This window comes from Scyliorhinus torazame, chromosome 20 (assembly GCF_047496885.1).
Source record: "Scyliorhinus torazame isolate Kashiwa2021f chromosome 20, sScyTor2.1, whole genome shotgun sequence".
Taxonomy (NCBI): Eukaryota; Metazoa; Chordata; class Chondrichthyes; order Carcharhiniformes; family Scyliorhinidae; genus Scyliorhinus; species Scyliorhinus torazame.
Window position 1 is genome coordinate 117,308,758 of NC_092726.1, and position 12,982 is coordinate 117,321,739.

Genomic DNA, 12,982 nt, shown 5'->3' on the forward strand with positions numbered 1-12,982 from the left:
AAGCCCGAGCCCAGGGACGTTCGGGGTGATGTAGAGGAGAAAGAAAGAAGGCTGAAGCTCGGGCCCAGGGGAGATCGGGGGGAATGTAGAGGAGAAAGAAAGAAGGCTGAAGCCCGGGCCCAGGGACGCTCGGGGGGATGTAGAGGAGAAAGAAAGAAGGCTGACGCCCGGGCCCAGGGACGCTCGGGGGGATGTAGAGGAGAAAGAAAGAAGGCTGAAGCCCGAGCCCAGGGACGCTCGGGGGGATGTAGAGGAGAAAGAAAGAAGACTGAAGCCCGGGCCCAGGGGAGGTCGGGGGGAATGTAGAGGAGAAAGAAGGAAGGCTGAAGTCCGGGCCCAGGGGAGGTCGGGAGGATGTAGAGGAGAAAGAAAGGTGGCTGAAGCCCGGGCCCAGGGATGCTCGGAGGGATGTAGAGGAGAAAGAAAGAAGTCTGAAGTCCGGGCCCAGGGACGCTCGGGGGGATGTAGAGGAGAAAGAAAGAAGGATGAAGTCCGAGCCCGGGGACGCTCGGGGGGATGTAGAGGAGAAAGAAAGAAGGCTGAAGCCCGGGCCCAGGGACGCTCGGGGGGATGTAGAGGAGAAAGAAAGAAGGCTGAAGCCCGGGCCCAGGGACGCTCGGGGGAATGTAGAGGAGAAAGAAAGAAGGCTGAATTCCGGGCCCAGGGGAGGTCGGGGGGAATGTAGAGGAGAAAGAAAGAAGGCTGAAGTCCGGGCCCAGGGGAGGTCGGGGGGATGTAGAGGAGAAAGAAAGAAGGCTGAAGCGCGGGCCCAGGGGAGGTCGGGGGAATGTAGTGGAGGAAGAAAGAAGTCTGAAGCCCGGGCCCAGGGACGCTCGGGGGGATGTAGAGGAGAAAGAAAGAAGGCTGAAGTCCGGGCCCAGGGACGCTCAGGGGGATGTAGAGGAGAAAGAAAGAAGGCTGAACGCCGGGCCCAGGGGAGGTCGGGGGGAATGTAGAGGAGAAAGAAAGAAGGCTGAAGCGCGGGCCCAGGGACGCTCGGGGGGATGTAGAGGAGAAAGAAAGAAGGCTGAAGTCCGGGCCCAGGGACGCTCGGGGGGATGTAGAGGAGAAAGAAAGAAGGCTGAAGTCCGGGCCCAGGGACTCTCGGGGGGATGTAGAGGAGAAAGAAAGAAGGCTGAAGCCCGCGCCCAGGGACGCTCGGGGGGATGTAGAGGAGAAAGAAAGAAGGCTGAAGCCCGGGCCCAGGGGAGGTCGGGGGGAATGGAGAGGAGAAAGAAAGAAGGCTGAAGCCCGCGCCCAGGGACGCTCGGGGGGATGTAGAGGAGAATGAAAGAAGGCTGAAGCCCGGGCCCAGGGACGCTCGGGGGGATGTAGAGGAGAAAGAAAGAAGGCTGAAGCCCGGGCCCAGGGGAGGTCGGAGGGAATGTAGAGAAGAAAGAAAGAAGGCTGAAGCCCGGGCCCAGGGACGCTCGGGGTGATGTAGAGGAGAAAGAAAGAAGGCTGGAGCCCGGGTTCAGGGACACTCGGGGGGATGTAGAGGAGAAAGAAAGAAGGCTGAAGCCCGGGCCCAGGGGAGGTCGGGGGGAATGGAGAGGAGAAAGAAAGAAGGCTGAAGCCCGGGCCCAGGGACGCTCGGGGGGGATGTAGAGGAGAAAGAAAGAAGGCTGAAGCCCGGGCCCAGGGACGCTCGGGGGGAATGTAGAGGAGAAAGAAAGAAGGCTGAAGCCCGGGCCCAGGGACGCTCGGGGGAAAGTAGAGGAGAAAGAAAGAAGTCTGGAGCTCGGGCCCAGGGACGCTCGGGGGGATGTACAGGAGAAAGAAAGAAGGCTGGAGCCCGGGCCCAGGGACTCTCGGGGGGATGTAGAGGAGAAAGAAAGAAGGCTGAAGCCCGGGCCCAGGGACGCTCGGGGGGATGTAGAGGAGAAAGAAAGAAGGCTGGAGCCCGGGCCCAGGGACGCTCGGGGGGAATGTGGAGGAGAAAGAAAGAAGGCTGAAGCCCGGGACCAGGGACGCTCGGGGGGATGTAGAGGAGAAAGAAAGAAGGCTGAAGCCAGGCCCAGGGACACTCGGGGGGATGTAGAGGAGAAAGAAAGAAGGCTGAAGCCCGGGCCCAGGGACGCTCGGGGGGATGTAGAGGAGAAAGAATGAAGGCTGAAGCCCGGGCCCAGGGACGCTCGGGGGGATGTAGAGGAGAAAGAAAGAAGGCTGAAGCCAGGCCCAGGGACGCTCGGGGGGATGTAGAGGAGAAAGAAAGAAGGCTGAAGCCCGGGCCCAGGGACGCTCGGGGAGATGTAGAGGAGAAAGAAAGAAGGCTGAAGCCCGGGCCCAGGGACGCTCGGGGGAATGTAGAGGAGAAAGAAAGAAGGCTGAATTCCGGGCCCAGGGGAAGTCGGGGGGGAATGTAGAGGAGAAAGAAAGAAGCCTGAAGTCCGGTCCCAGGGGAGGTCGGGCGGATGTAGATGAGAAAGAAAGAAGGCTGAAGCCCGGGCCCACGGACGCTCGGGGGGGATGTAGAGGAGAAAGAAAGTAGGCTGAAGCCCGGGCCCAGTGACGCTCGGGGGGGATGTAGAGGAGAAAGAAAGAAGGCTGAAGCCCGGGCCCAGGGACGCTCGGGTGGATGTAGAGGAGAAAGAAAGAAGGCTGAAGCCCGGGCCCAGGGACGCTCGGGGGGGATGTAGAGGAGAAAGAAAGAAGGCTGAAGCCCGGGCCCAGGGACGCTCGGGGGGATGTAGAGGAGAAAGAAAGAAGGCTGAAGCCCGGGCCCAGGGACGCTCGGGGGGATGTAGAGGAGAAAGAAAGAAGGCTGAAGTCCGGGCCCAGGGGAGGTCGGGGGGAATGTAGAGGAGAAAGAAAGAAGGCTGAAGCCCGGGCCCAGGGACGCTCGGGGGGGATGTAGAGGAGAAAGAAAGAAGGCTGAAGTCCGGGCCCAGGGGAGGTCGGGGGTATGTAGAGAGGAAAGATAGAAGGCTGAAGCCCGGGCCCAGGGACGCTCGGGGGGATGTAGAGGAGAAAGAAAGAAGGCTGAAGCCCGGGCCCAGGGACGCTCGGGGGGATGTAGAGGAGAAAGAAAGAAGGCTGAAGCCCGGGCCCAGGGACGCTCGGGGGGATGTAGAGGAGAAAAAAAGAAGGCTGAAGCCCGGGCCCAGGGACGCTCGGGGGGATGTAGAGGAGAAAGAAAGAAGGCTGAAGCCCGGGCCCAGGGACGCTCGGGGGAATGTAGAGGAGAAAGAAAGAAGGCTGAAGTCCGGGCCCAGGGGACGTCGGGGGGAATGTAGAGGAGAAAGAAAGAAGCCTGAAGTCCGGGCCCAGGGGAGGTCGGGCGGATGTAGAGGAGAAAGAAAGAAGGCTGACGCCCGGGCCCAGGGACGCTCGGGGGGATGTAGAGGAGAAAGAAAGAAGGCTGAAGCCCGGGCCCAGTGACGCTCGGGGGGGGGGGGGTGTAGAGGAGAAAGAAAGAAGGCTGAAGCCCGGGCCCAGGGACGCTCGGGGGAATGTAGAGGAGAAAGAAAGAAGGCTGAAGTCCGGGCCCAGGGACGCTCGGGGGGATGTAGAGGAGACAGAAAGAAGGCTGAAGTCCGAGCCCAGGGACGCTCGGGGGGATGTAGAGGAGAAAGAAAGAAGGCTGAAGCCCGGGCCCAGGGACGCTCGGGGGAATGTAGAGGAGAAAGAAAGAAGGCTGAAGCCCAGGCCCAGGGGAAGTCGGGGGGAATGTAGAGGAGAAAGAAAGAAGTCTGAAGCCCGGGCCCAGGGACGCTCGGGGGGATGTAGAGGAGAAAGAAAGAAGGCTGAAGTTCGGGCCCAGGGACGCTCAGGTGGATGTAGAGGAGAAAGAAAGAAGGCTGAAGTCCGGGCCCAGGGGAGGTCGGGGGGAATGTAGAGGAGAAAGAAAGAAGGCTGAAGCCCGGGCCCAGGGGAGGTCGGGGGGATGTAGAGGAGAAAAAAAGAAGGCTGAAGTCCGGGCCCAGGGGAGGTCGGGGGGAATGTAGAGGAGAAAGAAAGAAGGCTGAAGTCCGGGCCCAGGGGAGGTCGGGGGGATGTAGAGGAGAAAGAAAGAAGGCTGAAGCCCGCGCCCAGGGACGCTCGGGGGGATGTAGAGGAGAAAGAAAGAAGGCTGAAGTCCGAGTCCAGGGACGCTCGGGGGGATGTAGAGGAGAAAGAAAGAAGGCTGAAGCCCGGGCCCAGGGACGCTCGGGGGGATGTAGAGGAGAAAGAAAGAAGGCTGAAGTCCGGGCCCAGGGGAGGTCGGGGGGAATGTAGAGGAGAAAGAAAGAAGGCTGAAGCCCGGGCCCAGGGGAGGTCGGGGGGATGTAGAGGAGAAAGAAAGAAGGCTGAAGTCCGGGCCCAGGGGAGGTCGGGGGGAATGTAGAGGAGAAAGAAAGAAGGCTGAAGTCCGGGCCCAGGGGAGGTCGGGGGGATGTAGAGGAGAAAGAAAGAAGGCTGAAGCCCGCGCCCAGGGACGCTCGGGGGGATGTAGAGGAGAAAGAAAGAAGGCTGAAGTCCGAGTCCAGGGACGCTCGGGGGGATGTAGAGGAGAAAGAAAGAAGGCTGAAGCCCGGGCCCAGGGACGCTCGGGGGGATGTAGAGGAGAAAGAAAGAAGTCTGAAGCCCGGGCCCAGGGACGCTCGTGGGGATGTAGAGGAGAAAGAAAGAAGGCTGAAGCCCGGGCCCAGGGACGCTCGGGGGGATGTAGAGGAGAAAGAAAGAAGGCTGAAGCCCGAGCCCAGGAACGCTCGGGGGGATGTAGAGGAGAAAGAAAGAAGGCTGAAGCTCGGGCCCAGGGGAGGTCGGGGGGAATGTAGAGGAGAAAGAAGGAAGGCTGAAGTCCGGGCCCAGGGGAGGTCGGGAGGATGTAGAGGAGAAAGAAAGAAGGCTGAAGCCCGGGCCCAGGGATGCTCGGGGGGGGGGGGGAAGTAGAGGAGAAAGAAAGAAGGCTGAAGTCCGGGCCCAGGGACGCTCGGGGGGATGTAGAGGAGAAAGAAAGAAGGCTGAAGTCGGAGCCCAGGGACGCTCGGGGGGATGTAGAGGAGAAAGAAAGAAGGCTGAAGCCCGGGCCCAGGGACGCTCGGGGTGGGATGTAGAGGAGAAAGAAAGAAGGCTGAAGCCCGGGCCCAGGGACATTCGGGGGAATGTAGAGGAGAAAGAAAGAAGGCTGAAGTCCGAGCCCAGGGGAGGTCGGGGGGAATGTAGAGGAGAAAGAAAGAAGGCTGAAGTCCGGGCCCAGGGGAGGTCGGGGGTATGTAGAGGAGAAAGAAAGAAGGCTGAAGCCCGGGCCCAGGGGAGGTCGGGGGGATGTAGAGGAGAAAGAAAGAAGGCTGAAGCCTGGGCCCAGGGACGCTCGGGGGGGATGTAGAGGAGAAAGAAAGAAGGCTGAAGCCCGGGCCCAGGGACGCTCGGGGGGATGTAGAGGAGAAAGAAAGAAGGCTGAAGCCCGGGCCCAGGGATGCTCGGGGGTATGTAGAGGAGAAAGAAAGAAGGCTGAAGTCCGGGCCCAGGGGAAGTCGGGGGGAATGTAGAGGAGAAAGAAAGAAGCCTGAAGTCCGGGCCCAGGGGAGGTCGGGCGGATGTAGAGGAGAAAGAAAGAAGGCTGAAGCCCGGGCCCAGGGACGCTCGGGGGGATGTAGAGGAGAAAGAAAGAAGGCTGAAGCCCGGGCCCAGTGACGCTCGGGGGGGGATGTAGAGGAGAAAGAAAGAAGGCTGAAGCCCGGGCCCAGGGACGCTCGGGGGGATGTAGAGGAGAAAGAAAGAAGGCTGAAGTTCGGGCCCAGGGACGCTCAGGTGGATGTAGAGGAGAAAGAAAGAAGGCTGAAGTCCGGGCCCAGGGGAGGTCGGGGGGAATGTAGAGGAGAAAGAAAGAAGGCTGAAGCCCGGGCCCAGGGACGCTCGGGGGGATGTAGAGGAGAAAGAAAGAAGGCTGAAGCCCGGGCCCAGGGGAGGTCGGGGGGATGTAGAGGAGAAAGAAAGAAGGCTGAAGTCCGGGCCCAGGGGAGGTCGGGGGGAATGTAGAGGAGAAAGAAAGAAGGCTGAAGTCCGGGCCCAGGGGAGGTCGGGGGGATGTAGAGGAGGAAGAAAGAAGGCTGGAGCCCGGGCCCAGGGACGCTCGGGGGGATGTAGAGGAGAAAGAAAGAAGGCTGACGCCCGGGCCCAGGGACGCTCGGGGGGAATGTAGAGGAGAAAGAAAGAAGGCTGAAGTCCGGGCCCAGGGGAGGTCGGGGGGATGTAGAGGAGAAAGAAAGAAGGCTGAAGCCCGCGTCCAGGGACGCTCGGGGGGATGTAGAGGAGAAAGAAAGAAGGCTGAAGTCCGAGTCCAGGGACGCTCGGGGGGATGTAGAGGAGAAAGAAAGAAGGCTGAAGCCCGGGCCCAGGGACGCTCGGGGGGATGTAGAGGAGAAAGAAAGAAGTCTGAAGCCCGGGCCCAGGGACGCTCGTGGGGATGTAGAGGAGAAAGAAAGAAGGCTGAAGCCCGGGCCCAGGGACGCTCGGGGGGATGTAGAGGAGAAAGAAAGAAGGCTGAAGCCCGGGCCCAGGGACGCTCGGGGGGATGTAGAGGAGAAAGAAAGAAGGCTGAAGCCAGGCCCAGGGACGCTCGGGGGGATGTAGAGGAGAAAGAAAGAAGGCTGAAGTCCGGGCCCAGGGGAGGTCGGGGGGAATGTAGAGGAGAAAGAAAGAAGGCTGAAGCCCGGGCCCATGGACGCTCGGGGGGGGGGGGGGGGGGGGGGGATGTAGAGGAGAAAGAAAGAAGGCTGAAGTCCGGGCCCAGGGGAGGTCGGGGGTATGTAGAGGAGAAAGAAAGAAGGCTGAAGCCCGGGCCCAGGGGAGGTCGGGGGGATGTAGAGGAGAAAGAAAGAAGGCTGAAGCCTGGGCCCAGGGACGCTCGGGGGGATGTAGAGGAGAACGGAAGAAGGCTGAAGCCCGGGCCCAGGGACGCTCGGGGGGATGTAGAGGAGAAAGAAAGAAGGCTGAAGCCCGGGCCCAGGGATGCTCGGGGGTATGTAGAGGAGAAAGAAAGAAGGCTGAAGTCCGGGCCCAGGGGAAGTCGGGGGGAATGTAGAGGAGAAAGAAAGAAGCCTGAAGTCCGGGCCCAGGGGAGGTCGGGCGGATGTAGAGGAGAAAGAAAGAAGGCTGAAGCCCGGGCCCAGGGACGCTCGGGGGGATGTAGAGGAGAAAGAAAGAAGGCTGAAGCCCGGGCCCAGGGATGCTCGGGGGTATGTAGAGGAGAAAGAAAGAAGGCTGAAGTCCGGGCCCAGGGGAAGTCGGGGGGAATGTAGAGGAGAAAGAAAGAAGCCTGAAGTCCGGGCCCAGGGGAGGTCGGGCGGATGTAGAGGAGAAAGAAAGAAGGCTGAAGCCCGGGCCCAGGGACGCTCGGGGGGATGTAGAGGAGAAAGAAAGAAGGCTGAAGCCCGGGCCCAGTGACGCTCGGGGGGGGATGTAGAGGAGAAAGAAAGAAGGCTGAAGCCCGGGCCCAGGGACGCTCGGGGGGATGTAGAGGAGAAAGAAAGAAGGCTGAAGTTCGGGCCCAGGGACGCTCAGGTGGATGTAGAGGAGAAAGAAAGAAGGCTGAAGTCCGGGCCCAGGGGAGGTCGGGGGGAATGTAGAGGAGAAAGAAAGAAGGCTGAAGCCCGGGCCCAGGGACGCTCGGGGGGATGTAGAGGAGAAAGAAAGAAGGCTGAAGCCCGGGCCCAGGGGAGGTCGGGGGGATGTAGAGGAGAAAGAAAGAAGGCTGAAGTCCGGGCCCAGGGGAGGTCGGGGGGAATGTAGAGGAGAAAGAAAGAAGGCTGAAGTCCGGGCCCAGGGGAGGTCGGGGGGATGTAGAGGAGGAAGAAAGAAGGCTGGAGCCCGGGCCCAGGGACGCTCGGGGGGATGTAGAGGAGAAAGAAAGAAGGCTGACGCCCGGGCCCAGGGACGCTCGGGGGGAATGTAGAGGAGAAAGAAAGAAGGCTGAAGTCCGGGCCCAGGGGAGGTCGGGGGGATGTAGAGGAGAAAGAAAGAAGGCTGAAGCCCGCGTCCAGGGACGCTCGGGGGGATGTAGAGGAGAAAGAAAGAAGGCTGAAGTCCGAGTCCAGGGACGCTCGGGGGGATGTAGAGGAGAAAGAAAGAAGGCTGAAGCCCGGGCCCAGGGACGCTCGGGGGGATGTAGAGGAGAAAGAAAGAAGTCTGAAGCCCGGGCCCAGGGACGCTCGTGGGGATGTAGAGGAGAAAGAAAGAAGGCTGAAGCCCGGGCCCAGGGACGCTCGGGGGGATGTAGAGGAGAAAGAAAGAAGGCTGAAGCCCGGGCCCAGGGACGCTCGGGGGGATGTAGAGGAGAAAGAAAGAAGGCTGAAGCCAGGCCCAGGGACGCTCGGGGGGATGTAGAGGAGAAAGAAAGAAGGCTGAAGTCCGGGCCCAGGGGAGGTCGGGGGGAATGTAGAGGAGAAAGAAAGAAGGCTGAAGCCCGGGCCCATGGACGCTCGGGGGGGGGGGGGGGGATGTAGAGGAGAAAGAAAGAAGGCTGAAGTCCGGGCCCAGGGGAGGTCGGGGGTATGTAGAGGAGAAAGAAAGAAGGCTGAAGCCCGGGCCCAGGGGAGGTCGGGGGGATGTAGAGGAGAAAGAAAGAAGGCTGAAGCCTGGGCCCAGGGACGCTCGGGGGGATGTAGAGGAGAACGGAAGAAGGCTGAAGCCCGGGCCCAGGGACGCTCGGGGGGATGTAGAGGAGAAAGAAAGAAGGCTGAAGCCCGGGCCCAGGGATGCTCGGGGGTATGTAGAGGAGAAAGAAAGAAGGCTGAAGTCCGGGCCCAGGGGAAGTCGGGGGGAATGTAGAGGAGAAAGAAAGAAGCCTGAAGTCCGGGCCCAGGGGAGGTCGGGCGGATGTAGAGGAGAAAGAAAGAAGGCTGAAGCCCGGGCCCAGGGACGCTCGGGGGGATGTAGAGGAGAAAGAAAGAAGGCTGAAGCCCGGGCCCAGTGACGCTCGGGGGGGGATGTAGAGGAGAAAGAACGAAGGCTGAAGCCCGGGCCCAGGGACGCTCGGGGGGATGTAGAGGAGAAAGAAAGAAGGCTGAAGTTCGGGCCCAGGGACGCTCAGGTGGATGTAGAGGAGAAAGAAAGAAGGCTGAAGTCCGGGCCCAGGGGAGGTCGGGGGGAATGTAGAGGAGAAAGAAAGAAGGCTGAAGCCCGGGCCCAGGGACGCTCGGGGGGATGTAGAGGAGAAAGAAAGAAGGCTGAAGCCCGGGCCCAGGGGAGGTCGGGGGGATGTAGAGGAGAAAGAAAGAAGGCTGAAGTCCGGGCCCAGGGGAGGTCGGGGGGAATGTAGAGGAGAAAGAAAGAAGGCTGAAGTCCGGGCCCAGGGGAGGTCGGGGGGATGTAGAGGAGAAAGAAAGAAGGCTGGAGCCCGGGCCCAGGGACGCTCGGGGGGATGTAGAGGAGAAAGAAAGAAGGCTGACGCCCGGGCCCAGGGATGCTCGGGGGGAATGTAGAGGAGAAAGAAAGGAGGCTGAAGTCCGGGCCCAGGGGAGGTCGGGGGGATGTAGAGGAGAAAGAAAGAAGGCTGAAGCCCGCGCCCAGGGACGCTCGGGGGGATGTAGAGGAGAAAGAAAGAAGGCTGAAGTCCGAGTCCAGGGACGCTCGGGGGGATGTAGAGGAGAAAGAAAGAAGGCTGAAGCCCGGGCCCAGGGACGCTCGGGGGGATGTAGAGGAGAAAGAAAGAAGTCTGAAGCCCGGGCCCAGGGACGCTCGTGGGGATGTAGAGGAGAAAGAAAGAAGGCTGAAGCCCGGGCCCAGGGACGCTCGGGGGGATGTAGAGGAGAAAGAAAGAAGGCTGAAGCCCGATCCCAGGGACGTTCGGGGTGATGTAGAGGAGAAAGAAAGAAGGCTGAAGCTCGGGCCCAGGGGAGATCGGGGGGAATGTAGAGGAGAAAGAAGGAAGGCTGAAGTCCGGGCCCGGGGAGGTCGGGAGGATGTAGAGGAGAAAGAAAGAAGGCTGAAGCCCGGGCCCAGGGATGCTCGGGGGGGGGGGGGGGGGGGGGATGTAGAGGATAAAGAAAGAAGGCTGATGTTCGGGCCCCGGGACGCTCGGGGGGATGTAGAGGAGAAAGAAAGAAGGCTGAAGCCCGGGCCCAGGGACGCTCGGGGGGGAATGTAGAGGAGAAAGAAAGAAGGCTGAAGCCCGGGCCCAGGGGAGGTCGGGGGGAATGTAGAGGAGAAAGAAAGAAGGCTGAAGCCCGGGCCCAGGGACGCTCGGGGGGATGTAGAGGAGAAAGAAAGAAGGCTGAAGCCCGGGCCCAGGGGAGGTCGGGGGGATGTAGAGGAGAAAGAAAGAAGGCTGAAGTCCGGGCCCAGGGGAGGTCGGGGGGAATGTAGAGGAGAAAGAAAGAAGGCTGAAGTCCGGGCCCAGGGGAGGTCGGGGGGATGTAGAGGAGGAAGAAAGAAGGCTGGAGCCCGGGCCCAGGGACGCTCGGGGGGATGTAGAGGAGAAAGAAAGAAGGCTGACGCCCGGGCCCAGGGACGCTCGGGGGGAATGTAGAGGAGAAAGAAAGAAGGCTGAAGTCCGGGCCCAGGGGAGGTCGGGGGGATGTAGAGGAGAAAGAAAGAAGGCTGAAGCCCGCGTCCAGGGACGCTCGGGGGGATGTAGAGGAGAAAGAAAGAAGGCTGAAGTCCGAGTCCAGGGACGCTCGGGGGGATGTAGAGGAGAAAGAAAGAAGGCTGAAGCCCGGGCCCAGGGACGCTCGGGGGGATGTAGAGGAGAAAGAAAGAAGTCTGAAGCCCGGGCCCAGGGACGCTCGTGGGGATGTAGAGGAGAAAGAAAGAAGGCTGAAGCCCGGGCCCAGGGACGCTCGGGGGGATGTAGAGGAGAAAGAAAGAAGGCTGAAGCCCGGGCCCAGGGACGCTCGGGGGGATGTAGAGGAGAAAGAAAGAAGGCTGAAGCCAGGCCCAGGGACGCTCGGGGGGATGTAGAGGAGAAAGAAAGAAGGCTGAAGTCCGGGCCCAGGGGAGGTCGGGGGGAATGTAGAGGAGAAAGAAAGAAGGCTGAAGCCCGGGCCCATGGACGCTCGGGGGGGGGGGGGGGGATGTAGAGGAGAAAGAAAGAAGGCTGAAGTCCGGGCCCAGGGGAGGTCGGGGGTATGTAGAGGAGAAAGAAAGAAGGCTGAAGCCCGGGCCCAGGGGAGGTCGGGGGGATGTAGAGGAGAAAGAAAGAAGGCTGAAGCCTGGGCCCAGGGACGCTCGGGGGGATGTAGAGGAGAACGGAAGAAGGCTGAAGCCCGGGCCCAGGGACGCTCGGGGGGATGTAGAGGAGAAAGAAAGAAGGCTGAAGCCCGGGCCCAGGGATGCTCGGGGGTATGTAGAGGAGAAAGAAAGAAGGCTGAAGTCCGGGCCCAGGGGAAGTCGGGGGGAATGTAGAGGAGAAAGAAAGAAGCCTGAAGTCCGGGCCCAGGGGAGGTCGGGCGGATGTAGAGGAGAAAGAAAGAAGGCTGAAGCCCGGGCCCAGGGACGCTCGGGGGGATGTAGAGGAGAAAGAAAGAAGGCTGAAGCCCGGGCCCAGTGACGCTCGGGGGGGGATGTAGAGGAGAAAGAACGAAGGCTGAAGCCCGGGCCCAGGGACGCTCGGGGGGATGTAGAGGAGAAAGAAAGAAGGCTGAAGTTCGGGCCCAGGGACGCTCAGGTGGATGTAGAGGAGAAAGAAAGAAGGCTGAAGTCCGGGCCCAGGGGAGGTCGGGGGGAATGTAGAGGAGAAAGAAAGAAGGCTGAAGCCCGGGCCCAGGGACGCTCGGGGGGATGTAGAGGAGAAAGAAAGAAGGCTGAAGCCCGGGCCCAGGGGAGGTCGGGGGGGATGTAGAGGAGAAAGAAAGAAGGCTGAAGTCCGGGCCCAGGGGAGGTCGGGGGGAATGTAGAGGAGAAAGAAAGAAGGCTGAAGTCCGGGCCCAGGGGAGGTCGGGGGGATGTAGAGGAGAAAGAAAGAAGGCTGGAGCCCGGGCCCAGGGACGCTCGGGGGGATGTAGAGGAGAAAGAAAGAAGGCTGACGCCCGGGCCCAGGGATGCTCGGGGGGAATGTAGAGGAGAAAGAAAGGAGGCTGAAGTCCGGGCCCAGGGGAGGTCGGGGGGATGTAGAGGAGAAAGAAAGAAGGCTGAAGCCCGCGCCCAGGGACGCTCGGGGGGATGTAGAGGAGAAAGAAAGAAGGCTGAAGTCCGAGTCCAGGGACGCTCGGGGGGATGTAGAGGAGAAAGAAAGAAGGCTGAAGCCCGGGCCCAGGGACGCTCGGGGGGATGTAGAGGAGAAAGAAAGAAGTCTGAAGCCCGGGCCCAGGGACGCTCGTGGGGATGTAGAGGAGAAAGAAAGAAGGCTGAAGCCCGGGCCCAGGGACGCTCGGGGGGATGTAGAGGAGAAAGAAAGAAGGCTGAAGCCCGAGCCCAGGGACGTTCGGGGTGATGTAGAGGAGAAAGAAAGAAGGCTGAAGCTCGGGCCCAGGGGAGATCGGGGGGAATGTAGAGGAGAAAGAAGGAAGGCTGAAGTCCGGGCCCGGGGAGGTCGGGAGGATGTAGAGGAGAAAGAAAGAAGGCTGAAGCCCGGGCCCAGGGATGCTCGGGGGGGGGGGGGGGGGGATGTAGAGGATAAAGAAAGAAGGCTGATGTTCGGGCCCCTGGACGCTCGGGGGGATGTAGAGGAGAAAGAAAGAAGGCTGAAGCCCGGGCCCAGGGACGCTCGGGGGGGAATGTAGAGGAGAAAGAAAGAAGGCTGAAGCCCGGGCCCAGGGGAGGTCGGGTGGAATGTAGAGGAGAAAGAAAGAAGGCTGAAGCCCGGCCCCAGGGACGCTCGAGGGGATGTAGAGGAGAAAGAAAGAAGGCTGAAGCCCGGGCCCAGGGACGCTCGGGGGGATGTAGAGGAGAAAGAAAGAAGGCTGAAACCCGGGCCCAGGGACGCTCGGGGGGGATGTAGAGGAGAAAGAAAGAAGGCTGAAGCCAGGCCCAGGGACGCTCGGGGGGATGTAGAGGAGAAAGAAAGAAGGCTGAAGTCCGGGCCCAGGGGAGGTCGGGGGGAATGTAGAGGAGAAAGAAA